This window comes from Dysidea avara, chromosome 1, assembly GCF_963678975.1.
Source record: "Dysidea avara chromosome 1, odDysAvar1.4, whole genome shotgun sequence".
NCBI lineage: Eukaryota > Metazoa > Porifera > Demospongiae > Dictyoceratida > Dysideidae > Dysidea > Dysidea avara.
In genome coordinates, this window is record NC_089272.1 from 37,105,229 (window position 1) to 37,120,132 (window position 14,904).

The window sequence follows — 14,904 nt, forward strand, 5'->3', positions numbered from 1 at the left end:
AACTTTGGTATCAGATGAGTTTGCAATAAATGATGGTAATTAGTGACTAGTGGTAAAAAGCAGTTTTTATGAGTTACATAAATTGATTTTGGTCTGACAAGGTAATATAAGTATTCCAGTATAACAAGTAAATGAAAAGGTAAGTATTTCTATCAAAAGAAATATGCTTCTCTCACAGAGGGTGGAGGGAAGGGTAATTCAGTGAGCACACTTTGTGAATTAGTGTACTGTATTTACAAATGCCAAAGTATTTATTACCTTAGACACGGCAACTATTTAAAATCAGCCACCACTTGATGCCCAAGGACAACACTTAAGCCTTTTTCAAAATCGATTGTTGGACCACTTACTACTGAAGGTGCAGCATTTAAACAAGGAAATAATTATGGTATTTGTTGTCCATATCAAGAGCACATCAAGTCCTGTTATAATTTTGTCAATGACTCAATGCATTTCTGTACACATTTAACACTGTAGCTATAATAGTTTGAGTATATAATAAAAACATCATCACTTCATATTTGTGACCACAAAGTTAATAATTATCACAATATCATTAATGCATATAATTACAGTGTTCAAGTAGTTTTTATTATAGCAATACACTTGAGTTGTATGACAGTGTTACCATACAGAAGGTTGTTGCAAGGTTCAAAGCAACTAAAATAGCCTCCAGTAGTATATAGCCTACCGTATATATTTCTGTGGTTGCTTAATCTGTGAGACACACAAACAATTTCTGTATAGCTAATTTTATGCATACTCTTAGCAAGAGTTAATAATAGAGCCCTCCCTATTATTATTAACTCTATTAGCAATGTCACAGAATTTATGGGGTTCTAGTGAAACTTCTGCTCACTTGAAAATATTGGAATAAAAGTATAAGGAAAACATTAGAAATCCGATTAGGGATCACAGAAAAAAAGGGAAACAAGGGAGGTCGTATACACCTGCAGATATACTAGCGGACATTTAATCCCTACTTCAGTCTGTAACCATGACTGATCCACTAGTGTGTAACACTGTGACATGGGCTGAACATACCTCAGTGAAAATGAAGTGTAATGACCACTTCGCTTTGGAGTCAGTAATTAATAGGTGGGGTGCATTCAGATGAAACATCAAGTGTGGCAACATTCTTTCTTTTGATGTGGTAAGTGTGGGTTCACCAGTCACACAAAAGAAGTGAACAAACAAGTATAAGGAGAATAAAAAGAAACAAGGGAAGTCTTATATAAACGAAGAACAGTAGAAGCACATCTGCAATCAATCCAGTTGCCACGAAAATACAATGCTTGCCATTTACAAACATAGGGAAGCCATCATGCACTACCATGAATCAACACTTTGGGCTGTCAGCAAAAAGAAATAGGACACAAAGGAAGAAAAAAGTAAGTCCATGATGTATGCATTGTAACATACTACAGTATGCCAAAAGCACCTGCAACATTGACCAGTGAAAAAACCAAACCTGCAGCCTTAGCCATTGAGTTTTATACTTGTCTGAAGGCATTAGCAAGCCAGCCAGTCAGTCAGTCAGTAGAAAATTCCATTGAATAAAAATTTTGTAGCAATCTATTGGAAGTGATTAGGGTCATACTAAAAGCACCTTTGGGCCTGGTTATACCTAACCAATACTTCCTAGGAAGGTATTGTGAAGTTAATTTTTGGGTGATATATTTAGCCAGAAATACCCACACCTCCATGATCCCTAATATACAGTACTATCATACTAGGCATATTGTATGATTATTCTGCTAGAAGAAAGTTTTGAAGCTTCGATTTGCAAAAATTGTGCCTCACATATATAACCCACTGCAAGCATGGTAGCTACCAATGTGTACACGTGAGACTCATGATGGATAAGCTAATTTTTTTTATACCACAATGCAATATCCATACAGTTCTGCATCTATATTGCAGTCAAGCATCAAAATTTACTCTATTCTGTTCCACATTATAACATACTCTCAACAGAAAACAATTATATTGTTCATTATGACATAACAGAAAGTTTGAACTTTCACTGCTATCACCTTTCACAGGTAAGTATGTAGCAGCCACAAACTGTGCATATACGTAATAGCAAAGTTATAAATTTAGAGTGTTTATTATTTACGAAGACAGCCTCCACTGCAATTGTCCACACTTTCATCTTACGGCTGACAGTAACCCAGCCCTTCTCCTCAACATGTAGTCGCCTGCATGTACATTATTAGTCTCCCAGATCATCTGTCAGTAGCCAGACAATGGGACCTAACATACAAAACACACAGGTGTAATAAAACAATTCTTTATGATATTGAATACAAGTATATTTTGCAGTAGCATCTTTTTAAAAAGTGCTCAGTTTTTTCCCCATTCTTATAAGGTATTGTACAATGAAGAGGTCCTTTATAAAACCCACAAAAAAATTAGGTCACAGAAGTACTACAGTATTTGTACCCCCACAATTAATAAGCATAACACAGCATTTTCACTGAGGCAACAACTTTCTGTAGCAAGCACCTTTCTGTTGCAGCCCTATGACAGTGTACCCAGGGATATTAGCAGTAGACTAATTGTAGATCCAAGTTGATCCCCTTACAAACCTATTGTTCTATTAGAGTAGCCTTATATTTGCCTGATTGTCCTACTGAGATAAGAACAGTGGGTTTGTTGTGACAACTGCAGAATCCGGTAGAAGAGAGACACTTTATCCTGTAAGTGGACCCGAGATTGCATAGTTATCAAGCAAACTATCTGGGTGAAAGAGACCGGACAAGGAGAACAGAGCAAGAATTCCCTTTGGTGAAAGAGGCCGGATGCGGGACCAGACAGAGTCTCATCGCATCGTAGGAGTTGTAGGAGAGATGTTACTACAGAACCAATTTTTGTAAGCAGCTGTCAGTGGATGGACTGTGAAGGGATAGGGCAGGTGGATTGACATAAGGGAGGAGGTGTTAATATCAAAGAGGTGAACATGTGTTCACTCCAAGTGGTTTTGTACTGGAACAAACATGTTTTCGCCCCTGAATTGGTCCATACTAAATGTATGGGGTATTTTTAAAGCCTCATAACTCACTTGTTCTTACCAGAATCAAAGCGCTTTTTTGATTAACAGTTCTGGCATTTACAGTGCTACTAAATGTTTGGGCAGCTGGCTCATGTAACAAGAGTTATTAACAAGAAATTAGGGTTCAGGTGGGCTTGGGTGGGCTCAGGTGAATGCGAACAGACTATAGCAGTGCTCTATGATTTGTGGTATCCAGTGAAGTTGTAGTGTGGTAAGGACCTATCAAGAACTTAGTGAGTAGTTGTTATTGTCAGAACAATTGTGAAGTGTGAGAATGATTGAAAACTGTTTGGCTTACTGAGTAATTGAACATGAACAATTGTGAAGTCTAACAGAAGCAATAAAGAATTTAGAAGAATGATGATACATGCATGCTTTAAATGAGCAATATTTAAGCTTGGCGGTCCAAGGGAGGGCTGAGTGATACTACCGTTTTAGTGATATATCGCGATATTTTGAAAGTATCGATATCGCAATATTTTGTTATTAACTATCGTGATACCATGCCTGTACATTACTGTCATTAAAAATTCATTTGTTATGCAGTTCTAGGCTAAGAATCCTTGTAAATGATAAAGTCCACCCATCTGGTTTCCCCTGCAGAGAGGTGTGAACACTATAACAACCTCAAAGCATGTGTTACAATAACTGTTACTGTAAACAAGGATGATAGTGGCTAGTTTGCTATCACCTATAAGGACTTCCTGCAGGAATGCTGAGCAATACACTATGTGGCACCTGTCCAGCTATGATTGACTTATTTGTGAGTATCATGAACTATTCAGTATCATGAACTATTCAGTATCGTGAACTATTCAGTATTGTGAACTATTCAGTATCGTGAATGGTGGATTTAGTATCAATCGTGATACTAAAATGGCAGTATCGCTCAGCCCTAGTCCAAGGGGAGTATTGTAACAGAATTGTGGACTAACTGTATTATACTGTGTACTTGTATACATGTAGTGTATTGGGGTCACTTTAATAAGAATACAGTAAGAACTATGTGCCAGGGTCCAGTCCTTACAGGAGCTCCAACTGGTTACATATTAGAGTACAGTGGGACCTTCATTATTCAAATGTGTGTATGTCAGTTTATAGTCATGATAGTGCACTGATAGGTAAATTTATTCAGGTAAACAAAGCCCATGCATTCGTTAATGTAACACTGTTCATTTACTCTAATAGAACATACACTAACTCTAATCTATGTACAGAACACTCTAATAGAACACTCTAATAGAACACTCTAATAGAACACTCACTTCAGGAAGTTGGAAACGTAATTTTTTTCGGGTTAATTGCATTTTTGAGATTGTAAGGTGGGGTATAGCATTGAAGGAGGGCAGCAACTTTGAATGGTGGCTGTGATACTCATTTCTAACCTTCTTGGTGGTGGCACATCGGTGCTATTGTTCGTCTGGAAGCTTTCTTCATCTTTCTAGTTTCATGTAATCCCCAACTAGGGCGCACATCACTACAGTCCTAGTGAAGTACGCTGCATAGGATGACTTCTTAGGTGTTTATTCATACTGTTTTCTCGAGTGGGATTCCTCTCTCTATCTTTCTAGCTCGTCAACAAAGACATTTATTGTATCCATGAGATCTCGCGTGATTTATACATAGCCAAAGTGTAAAAAACTAACTAACTCGGTGGGGCTTAACAGGGCTTATTGTACCAATGCTATGTACTTGTCATATTTCATCAATCGGGAGGTATTTCATCACCCAAGGAGGCCCAGTACACTTTTCAACACAAAACCATTGGGCTCACATGCACGCTTCCAACCTCCTCTGATTAAGGTTATTAAAAATATGGAGTAATGATCAATCTTGGTCAGAGTATTCATTAAAATATTTTTGGGTTCCTTACTGTCTGGGTTGCTAATTGAGGCCACACTAACCAATTTCCAGTGACTGTTAGCACTTTGGTAGGACGTGAATAGCAAGAAATTAAAATGTTATATATAATTCCCTATGTAGTTTTCCTCCAAGCTCACAGTAGCTAATGGTTACACTATATCATACGGTATATTGGATCAGTATCAGTGTTAAGACTCAGTATATCAAAATTTCTCTATTGGTACACCTCTAACTCCAAGTACTGTGTTAAGTCTGTAGTAAATAAGATCCTTGAAATCCTTGGAAATCTCCCTCTGGGTAAACCCCTAACATGATAGAAGAGAATGCAACTCATGAACCTTTACAACACGTAGCTAGGGTACATCTTTGGGTCAACATTTCTTATATGATGTGTGTACCCCAGAAAGGTGGCCTTGTTGTTTAGTGACATATTTCATATGCTATTGCTTACATTCATCAATGTAGTATAGTGGCCCAGTTAGTGATCAGTTGATGTATACAGAGCCTGGATCATTGGGTACAACTTGTATAGTAGCATCACACAAGAGTGATCATCTGTACAAAACAATTAGAAGAATAATAATAAAATGCTACATCAACATAGTCATCTACATACTACATGGTTACAGGTTATTTCAAGAGGAAAAATTGCAATTTTTTGATTTGTGAATATCACACAAGCGATATAGGTGTATCCATTCCTACTGGACTCAAGGTTTTTTTTGTTGTTTTTTTATGTTTTAACATCAAAAATGTGTCTTAGAAACAGCACCACAAGACATAAAACTTGTACATTGACCACAAAACTGCACTAAAATCTATATATCGTTATCAAAAATAATTTGTCTATACTGCTAGCAATGTTTCAAGCACTGTGCACTGTTAACACTGGTAATGCATGTCCGTTTTCTCTAGCCTTCTTTTGTAAAATAGCACACCATAATATTATATACATTTTACACCATGAAATTACATTTTGTAACATAGAAATCGCCTATAGCCTGTGCATTTGCCAGTTCTTTGGTTTATCATGTTTGTAAATAGCAATGAGTGCGCAGTGTTACATTTAAGCTTCCCAATGTGCACACTTTCAAACAGGAAGGTAAGGTTGCACTTATTTGCAAAAAAAAACACAGTGAGTCTAACAAGCGTTTAAACCAAAGTTATGCCATTAAATACTATAAATAGACCACCACAACTATAGCACTTTTTCAATATACTTAATATGACATCTTTAAACACGCATCTTACAGACCTTCAGCATGGCACACTTGTGCTGTAAAGCCTAATTAATTTTTTTTTCTTTGATAAGACATGGAGAGCCCTAGCCCATGTGTGGTATGTAATCACTTTTAGTGGTTGAAAAAATGTGTCTGTGGTCGAAAAAATATGTTTGAGCAAATTTTATTTGAGTCCAGTAGTCCAGTCCAGTGGTCCAGTCCAGTGGTCCAGTCCAGTGAATGGATACACCCCAAGGGAGGGTTATAGTAATGCAAAATCTGAGAGAAAACTATGCTCAGTCAAAGGGGGGATTGTTCTGGGCACGTGGCCAACTGCCACCACACTACACCTTACCATCGCCACAATCTTGACCACCGTGTAACTATCAAGGCTCTCTTGCCAACAACCTTAACGTAGCATTCCAATCATTTTGACACATGTTACCCAACTACAAATCTCCATTTCCATGACGAATAAACAAAATCTTCCCCCTTGAAATTTGTATTTCGCTGACTGGACTCACACACTGAGCTGGAAACAGCTTTTAAACAATAATCCAGGTATTATCCATCTTTTGCAAAACTGGAGACACCACTATCAAGCTACAACTGCTGATACTGCTCTTCCTTACAAGTCAATGAACTAGCGCATGCACTAATTAATTAGAATACACTCACAATACACGAGTACTAGCAGTGATAAAGCATGGTAGAGGCTATTGTTGTAGCATAGATGTTTTCCTTTATTGCTTTGGCACTAGTGCTACGATTGTAGAGATGAGCCAGTAATAATTCTTAGCAGGGTAGCTGTAGGTAGCACCGCCCAGAGAGGTGATGGGGCTATGCAAACAAACTGGCTCATCACTACAGCCCTAACACTAGTGCTAAGTACTGGAGCAACAAAGGAAAAACATCTAAGTTATAACAATAGCCTCTATCACTTTTCATCACTGTTAGTACTCGTGTATCGTAAGTGTATTCTAATTAATTAGCACATGCGCTAGTTTGTTGAGTTGTAAGGAAGAGCAATACCAGCAGTTGTAGCTCGATAGTGGTGTCTCCAGTGTTGCAAGAGATGGATAATGTCTGGATTATTGTTTAATAGCTATTTCCAGCTCAGTGGATTTCTCAGAGAATTTCAATCAGGTTTCAATACCCTCCGCTGCAACTGTGATTTCCGTAATTTTACAAAAAAAAACAACGTTACATTATTTTACAGAAATAATAGGAAAAAAGTTTATTAGTTGGGATTTCGGATCTCGGATTTCAAGCAAGATTTCAGTGATAGGCGTCCAAGATTTCAGTTTGTTGCGGACCCCTCGTTTCTTTTAATACTGTCACGTGTTTATTACTGTCGTTAATGATTGATTGTGGGTTTAGGTTATCGGCAAATAACTTCATCTCCGCGGCCGATACCGATACTTGCAAAACAACCTTATATCGGCTGTTACCGATTATTCAACCGATTATCGGTGAAACACTATTTTAGATAGCATATAAAGACATATCAAATATCAGGTCTTAGTTTCAGGTCGTACATTATAAATTTTCTCATTTGGCAGAAATCCCAGATGGAAATCTTGGCAAGAGTAAAACTATTTATTAAGTAGGCACCGGCCGATTATGCCAGCATAATTTAAAGCATAATAGGTGACCAAAAGCATCAAGCATAATGCCAGCATAATAGGGACGATGTTTGAAAAATTAATTAAATGTGCAATACGCGTGCCTGAAAGAAAGCAAATATTCACTGCCAATAGTATTATTAGTGCATTTCATATTTAAAAACATGTAATATAACTTATTAAATTGTTTCTTTGTTGGTTATTCACACTTTTCAGAAATAAGATCGAGATACTCTAATAGAGCAGTCACTTACTCTAATAGAGCAGTCAGGAAAGGCCGATATACTCTAATAAAACAGTCAGTTCTAGAACATAATCTTGATTTTGAAAGCATAATTTTGAGCATAATAGGCTTAATTTTTGGGCAATGCTCAAAAGCATAATAGGTAAAATTTTGGGCATAATAGGCCAGTGCCTATTATTAAGTCATTGGTCCAAATTACACTGTTCTGTGATTAAGCCCCTGATTCCATTCCATCAAGTAGACCCCACCCTTTTTTAAAAACCAACTGAGAATTATGTACTAGTATAAATGAATTTGATTGCATTACACTCATACTAGCCGATTTTACCGTGATATTTTCTTACTGGATTACACAAACAATTGATCTTAGATTCATCTATCGCCCATAGATATTAGAATAGAGATCGCCATGTTTAGCTCTGATTTCATTATGGAAAAGGCTTATTGCATGCTTCATTGTCCTGTTGTTGTAGAGTGACTTACAGCCAAAGTGCTGCAGTGTTGATGATCACCCATTATCAGGTACCATGTGAATATAACACTGTAGTGGTTAAGCTACCCATACATCCACTGTGTGTACATTTTATTAATTCAAAATAAAGTATGCACTAAAAAGTAGTGAAACAATAGATGTGATCGTATACCATGGCATAGAGTATGTGGGAAAATCCCTCTCTATGGCATGCAGCTCCATGCCAAAGTAGAGATTCTCCCACACTATCCAGTGATCAACAAAATAATAGATAACAAGAATGGCCCAATGCCTACTGTGACATAAATAATGCTATCAACTTCAACAATGAGTAGCTTAATCTGCGGTTCACAGAAATAAAGATCAGACCATTCCAATGCAATATCTAACTATCACTGGACTGACACTAACTCCACACATCAACATAATATACACACTCATGCTATACATACTACACACACTGCCACACTACATGTGTGTCATATCCTTTGTTAGGTACCAATATTATAGTAACAAGTAGTAATGCGTTACTTTAGTAACGCATCACTTATGTAAAATAACAATTCGTTACTAATTACTAGTATAAGAAAGTTAGTGCGTTATATTACTTCGTTACTGCATTAAGTAATAATATTACATAACGCATTACATAGGTAACACGTTACGCCCACTGTGTATACTGCAAGCCTTTAGCCTTTTACTCAAAATACAGTAAATACGAATGGCTTTAAGATTTGACCAGGGTTCATCCAATGATAAAACAAAAATAAAAATCAATAGAATAGATTGTATCTGCTAGAATACTATGACTTGTTGTACTAGAACTGGATGATAAACTCAGACTATGCTCAGACCTTCAAGCTACAACACTAGATACCATCACAAAAATAATAAAGTTGGCTCCCACAAAATTAACATCATGATCTAAGGATGGTCAACCAGAATCTTGTACATAACTTAAGTTATATGGTTGCACTTGTAAATAATAAAACAGTATACCTTCTAGTATTGAATATCTAGCAATGTAATGATGGTCAGGCCACCTGAAAAACTATAGCTACTATTGTCACCAAAGGCAACTAAGCTGTGAAAAAAGCTAAACCTAGCCTGGACTCTGAGAGTATACCTCGATCCCCTCCCCCCAGGACCAAACGTTTGAAACTTTGATGTTTTTAAGCAATTTTTGCATCAAGTTCAACAATTGTCACATCACTGATAAGTTTTATAATTTCATTCAGATCTATCTTGATTATTATACATAGTTCAACACAGGTAGCTTATATAACAATGTTTATTGACCCTAGCTATTGTTGTTGTAGCCCACATTCAGCAACTTCGTTTAACTGTTATATTAGAGTATGTTGATCTGAACTTGGAGATATCTGCTTCTATACTATTGCTGATGAAGGCTCTTGAGAAGACTTAAGGCTCACCATAATCACATACAATGTCAATTTTTAAAAAAGTTGTAGTTAGCAAGCTTTTCCAGTTTTCAATATTGTTGAAGTTTGTTGTCATTGAAAACTGGTATGGCCAAAACCGCATTGCAAAATCCGGTCTTGCCTTCAGGATCATACATTCCACATCACTATTAAAGTATAATGAGGAACATGTTAAACATTCCTCCTTGGGATCTATTAAAACCTGGAACCAATATGCTGGTGATAATAATACCAGGAACTTATCAAGCATCCTCATCCTCCAGACTCGATAAGTTCCTGATAATATATATAAGCTACCTAATGGGTACAACTGATGAAAGTTTAGCAATAGCTCTACAATGATTACTAGCTACAACTATTATTCCAACTACTATACTGTTTCCTACTATCCGTCTTGCAAGCCACATCAATACCTGCCGATATCTAGGCAGTGATTTCACCTTCTCCATAAAATGAAAATGCTACAGTAAACTACACAATAATATTAAAACCATAAAATTCAATTTACAAACATTACCATATATAGTATTTATAATATTATCCATCAAATCACATCACTCATTAGTGACCTCTAGAGGTGTTGACTATATGTTATAGTTATATCCTGTACACTCGGATGATATCATTGTTATTACACTTGTCCTCGGCTCCACCTCGGACTCGTGTAATAACAATGATATCACCCTCGTAACAGGATATAACTATAACATATCACATGCAAGTACAAACACTGTAAACAATTCCCACAACCACATACTACATTAGGATAAAAGAGATCAGGTTGTAAGGTAATCACTAGTTCATCAGTAGCTCTACAATGACTACTACTGCTATTACTACAACAATACTACTACTGGCTATTGGGACACTACCACTCTCTAGTGGCCTACAGACAAACAGCACTCGTGTCATCAACAGTTGTTGTGATCTACAATTAGGTTGCTTCACCTTCTCCAAGAGTATTAAAGAGTCAGGAATTTATGTTATTCCTAATTTCTGTGGTATGGATGAACAATGTGAAGCTGAGGCTTATTGTGACACTATCAATGGAGGAGGAGGATGGTTAGTGGTACAGAGAAGACAAGATGGATCTGTTGACTTTAACAGGACCTGGGTTGAGTATGAAGATGGCTTTGGCAATTTGACTGGAGAATTTTGGTATGGATTGAAAGCCCTCCATTGTCTCACCAGTCAAGGTCATTGGGAAATGAGAATGGATCTCAAGTTTAAAAGTGGAACTAAAATTTTCCTCCATTATGAACAGTTTAAAGTTGCATCAGCTAAAGACAAGTACAAACTAACTGTTGGAGGTTTCCAGGGAAAAACCACTAATCCAATGCTAAACCATAATCAACGAAACTTCACAACTAAAGACAATGGCAATGATGGAAGGTCTACTAACTGTGCTTTGGCTCGTGGTCCTCACAAACCACTTGGAGGATGGTGGTTTACCTCATCAGGTTGTTGGAAGTTGAATCCCAATGCATACTATGATATAACAGATGCTATTTACATCAACAAGAAGTGGCTCAATCTCCCGTTTACAGAAATCAAGATCAGACCATTCCAATGCAAGACTTAGCCCACACTATAGCATCACTAGGCTGACACTAACTCCACATACTAATATACATTCATGTTATTCATTACATGTGTGTCATTTCTTTCACATTGCGAACACATATTTGGGCATGTATTATTGAATTAGCTTATCAGAATGTCAACTGAATAATGCGGGATCTAATTATCAAACATATCACACAGTAAAATGGTATCATACTGTACAATAGTATTGCATAGTAAGGTTCTGGCATGGCCCATGATAATATACCTCGCCAAAAAATCTACTTCGATTTTTCCTCATGATATTATGACAGCTTTGGTTGGGTAAGAACAAACTCAAAAGTAAGTGTCTTCAGATTGACCCAAAATGTTTTTCATCAAGTTGCTACAGAAGTTTTGAAAAAAGTATTCAACGGAGTTTCCTAAGAGACATGTGCTGTCAGGCATAGCAGAAAAGTGGCTACAGCTATGGCACTGCTTCTTTCACAGATTCACTTAAGAAACCTTTGGCATATTGATAGCCATATAGTACCTGTACTATTGTCTTACTTCACAATAGCAGCCATCAGTCAAACACAGAGCAGATTGGAATGGTCGGCCATGGGACATTTACCAACCAATTAGCTCAAAGACTGCCCAATTACCTACCGAGCCTGTTGCATATTTCACCCCATGCAATTAACTAGCACAAACTGTGATAGTGGACTCTACATATAATGGTTAAAAACTATTTCAAAAGTGCAGTAAAATGTATCTAGCTATATGCTATGCTGCTGTTCCTGCAGCTTATTTCACTAGCCTAGTGCTACTGCATGAATGATATAGAAGCTAGAAATGAAAACTAACTTATTACACCTCCTTGTCTTGTTCTCTTTTAGCTCATCTGCACAACTCTTTCTACTCCAGCCTGACTCTTAAGATAGTTGTATGGTTGTAGTTGGATAGTTGTAGTTGTAGAGTTGTTGATAGCTTTTAAACTAAGGTTGACATATACAGTCAACCTCAGTTTAAAAACTATCTAAAATGGTGGGAAACTTGGTTGTTGGCTACTTGCACAGTGGATGCTCTGGAAGGTAAGGAATTGGTGTAAAATGTGTGAAAAGTTGGTACACATAGCCTCAACCATTGGCAAGCTACAACACATTAAATACTTAAAACTTGCATTTCTTGATACTTTTAAATACCGTATGCAGGTTTTTTTGAGATAATTTATTTTCATGAATTGGCTTAAAAGTGGTATTTTACGTTTAAATTTTCATGAATCGATGATTGTTGCTCTCGTATGTGATTAAAATGGAGACGTTTTCATTCCAGCTACATAGCAGCATACGAGGATTCCATATCTATCAAGCTATCTGGACTCCAGTTTACAGAGAAGTGTTGAAGTGTGTTAGAGAATCGCACAACAGAAGCGATAGATTTGCAGTAGCAGTGCAAAAGGGAGAGACAGTAGTTGGACATGTTCCACGGGACTATTCGTGCATTTGTTCCCTATTTTGGGGATGAGGTGGCTCAATAGCTAGCACAGTTACTGGTCCCTGACACTATTCACATGATTTGGAAAAAGGAGGCTTGGAAATACTCTGTATCTATACATTTAGGGAAGAATAGTGAGTTTATGGACAAGACAAAGAAAAGACTGGAAGAGTTAAAGGCGGTTACAACAGAAATTGTAGCTAACACCAACAAAGATGTTCAAGGAGAACAGCCCGCAACAGATGATGGTGTAGATAAAGATAATGATGACACGATAGATTTAATCCCACAAGCCTCAGAAGATGTGCCAGAGGAGGACCATGATGTAACATGGGTTACTATTAGGGACATTAAACTGACACAGGCTGACAAAAGGATGATTCTTAGTGGAGAAAAGTTAATGGATCAGTACATTAATAGTGCTCAAAGATTGATATGTGCTCAATTTCCCACACTAAATGGATTAGGTTTGTCCTTGTTATAAAACCAACCCCTGATAGGTGCAACTGATAATGCTGTACAAATATTTCATGTCCGTGGTGATCATTGGATAGTGGCTGCGACAGCCCCTGGTAGCAAAGTGGTTTATGTGTATGACTCAGCTTATTCCTCTCTTGATCAATCATCTTCCAAACTTATTACAGGCTTTTTTTCGTTGCAGTCCCTGTAATGTTTAGTGGATGTACACAAGCAAACAGGCTGTAATGAGTGTGGATTATTTGCAATTACAAATGCAACAACAATCGTGTTTGGGAGAAGTCCAGTAAAAGCCAAGTATGACCAATGGCGTATGAGAGATCACCTTGTAGCATGCCTTATGCAGCAGAAGATGGAAGTCTTTCCTTCCTAAACTGATTAAATAGTGTGTGTAGGAGTGTACAGTATCTTATAGGCTTCACAGTCTAGAAGTTTTGGCTGTGACATTATTATATTAGTGGTGTATATAATAATATTTTTATAGCTATAATAATGTGTCAAACTGTAATTGATAGAATTAGTCAATACTACAAATAAAATAAACTAATACCAGTATCAGTATAATATTATCAAACACACAAGCATGTTCAACAGCTCCTGGTCAACCTCTTTGGTTACTTGATGGATTCCAGTTGCACCAAAACCGTTCTTGATAATTTCAGGATTACCCTGCACATGCTCAAAAGTTTTCACAAACCATTTTGTACCAAATGACTTAAGTATACTCAGCCTCAGATCAATTGGTTTGTAAGTGCCAATCTGTTGTCTAACCTGGTCAGCATACCAACTTGAAAATAAGCTCTTCATTGTGGGCTTTAATAGATTTTTTGACACTGACGTCCAAAGGTTGCAGGTTATCTGTGCAGTTGGGGGGGGCACATCTACAACAAACATATTGTTGGATTCCAAAACATTCTGCACACGCTCAGTAAGCTGGCCATTGAAATGATCAAAATCGTCAGGGCTGGAAATGAGTGGGACAATTTCAACTCTTTACGGGTGTTCACTATATAAGGGAGGAGTATGTTATAAATGTAACTTAATACAGTATCCTCATTGGCCCAATGATTGGCTGTATAGGTTACATGCCAATCAGGTGGAAAGGTTATTTTTGGGATGCAAGCTGGAGTCTTTCCTTTGTAGATTATCTGTGCTGGCAATAACCTTCCACTAGCACTGACAGTCAGAGCAGCTGTAATTTGCCGTTTATCATCAATTCCTGCAATTTCTACCCTCTTGCTTCCTTTCTGCTCTTGGGTCCAGTTTGACACTGGAACATACTTAATAGCTGTCTGATCCCAATTGATGATCAGATCTGGAGGAATGTCCTCCATTTTTACTACACTTCGTATATCACTAAGGTACCGTCCTTGCAGTTCTTTGAACACCTCAGGATCTACTTTCACACCTGTTGAGGCTTTACGTTTGACATGCACCATTCTCCTCATCATTCTCTGAGCCCACTCC

At 37.3% G+C, this 14,904-nt stretch overlaps 1 long non-coding RNA gene across 4 annotated transcripts in view; it reads right to left on the reverse strand.

The window, feature by feature from the left end:
• Nucleotides 1-14,904, reverse strand: part of LOC136263742 (uncharacterized) — a 139,601-nt gene that overhangs the window by 116,681 nt on the left and 8,016 nt on the right. For 2 of the 4 annotated variants that reach the window (XR_010704772.1, XR_010704769.1), the window contains exons 5-6: nt 5,370-5,473; nt 1,946-2,256 (exon numbers count right to left, since the gene is read on the reverse strand). This is a non-coding gene — a long non-coding RNA (uncharacterized lncRNA). Of the gene's footprint in view, nt 1-1,945; nt 2,257-5,369; nt 5,474-6,493; nt 7,064-14,904 lie in introns of those variants that run through there. The other 2 variants (XR_010704770.1, XR_010704773.1) reach the window with 2 other exon arrangements.